Source organism: Mustelus asterias, unplaced genomic scaffold, assembly GCF_964213995.1.
Source record: "Mustelus asterias unplaced genomic scaffold, sMusAst1.hap1.1 HAP1_SCAFFOLD_733, whole genome shotgun sequence".
Classification (NCBI taxonomy): Eukaryota; Metazoa; Chordata; class Chondrichthyes; order Carcharhiniformes; family Triakidae; genus Mustelus; species Mustelus asterias.
Genome location: NW_027590682.1, coordinates 189,941 through 191,808, shown reverse-complemented (window position 1 = coordinate 191,808; position 1,868 = coordinate 189,941).

The window sequence follows — 1,868 nt, the reverse complement described above, 5'->3', positions numbered from 1 at the left end:
TCCATTTCTTTTCTCATTCTGGGGGAAATTGGGGACTTGCAGCAACTGAAGGGAAAGGAAGTGAATCCAGGGAGGGTGCAGACTCTGGAAAGGTTGGCCCAGGTTTCTCTCTCTCTTAAACCAGAAAATGATCCATTTCTGCCCACTGTTTGCTGTTAGCCAATCTTCTATCCACGCCAATATGTTATCCCCGCAGCATGAATTTTTATTTGCTGCAATAACCTTTCATGTGGCACCTCATCAAATGTCTTCTGGAAATCTAAGTACAGCGCATCCACCGGTTTCCCTTTATCCAATTCCCGATGGGGAATTTTATAAAATTGAACAACACATCAACTATCTCACTCTGTTAAGACCCGAGAATGAAGCCCAGCAGGACCCAAGAATGAAGCCCAGCAGGACCCGAGGACTCATCAGCCCACAGCTCCAACAGTTTGCTGAGGACCACTTCCCTGGGAATTGTGCTTTTTCAGAGTTCATCCCACACTTCTGTTTTCTGATTTCCAGCTGTTTCTGAGTTTTAACTGTATCCTCTATTGTGAACACCGAGGCAAAATACTTGTTCAATTCATCTCCCAGCTCCTTATTTTTCATTATCAATTCCTGGACTCACTTTCTATTAGACAGTTAAGAAATGAGGTGGAGCAAGTGACTGAAGTGTCAGTCAGGGAGCACTATTGGGAGCACCAATAGTTTCAAAATAGTTCTGGAAAAAGATCGGACAGGTCCACAGGTCAAGGCCCTAAACTGGAGCAGGGTCACTTTTGTGGGCATTAGGCAGGATCTAGCAGATGTCGATTAGGTGAGTTTGTTTGAAGGGAAAGGAATGACTGGCAAATGGGAGGTTTTAAAAGTGTGATATCAAGAGTCCAGGGGCAGTATATTCCTGTTACGATGCAGGGAAAGAATGGTAAATTTAGGGATCTCTGGCTGACAAGGGACATTGAAGCTCTGGTCAGGTAATAGAAGGAAGCAGACATTGGGTTTAGACAATCGGGGACAAATGAATCACTCTGACTATAAAAAGTGTAAGAAAATACTGAAGAGGGAAATCAGGAGGACAAAAAGAGGGTCTGATATGGATCTGGCAGGTAAGATTAAAGAAAATTCCAAGAGGTTCTATAGCTATATTAAGAGTAAAAGGGTGGCTAGAGAGAGAATAGATCCCCTTAAAAATCAGTATGGCCATCTGTGTGTGGAGCCACAGGAGATGGGTGAGATTTTTAATGAATACTTCTCCTCTGCGTTGACTGCGGAGAGCACCATGGGTGCAAAAGAAATAAGGGAAACAAGTGATGTCTTGGGCACACGCATGTTACTTGGGAGGAGGTATCTGCAGCCTTATAAAAGCAAATTACTGCGGATGCTGGAATCTGAAACCAAGAGAGAAAATGCTGGAAAATCTCAGCAGGTCTGGCAGCATCTGTAAGGAGAGAAAAGAGCTGATGTTTCTTGTCTCAATGACCCTTTGTCAAAGCTCTGAAACATCAGTTCTTTTCTCTCCATCCAGATGCTGCCAGACCTGCTGAGAATGGGGAGAGTGTGTGTGGGATGGAGATTTACAGCTTTTGGGGAATGAGAGAGGAAAGAATGTTCCATAGAAATTGTCTGTTCTGAATTTCTATCCTGTACTGACACTGATGACTTCTGTAAACTCATTTTACAGGATATTGAAAGAGGAATCACAGGCCGAAATCTCAAACGTCACGTCGAGACGTGACAGAATCATATTCCTTGGGACCTCAATATCATCGGACTTTGAATCCAGAAGGAGAAATGATTGTCCAGTCTGTCAATTTGAAAAGATTTGAAATGTCAGTGTGAGTGAAAAAGCATCAACACACTGCCATACTCGAGTGAGAGTGTTC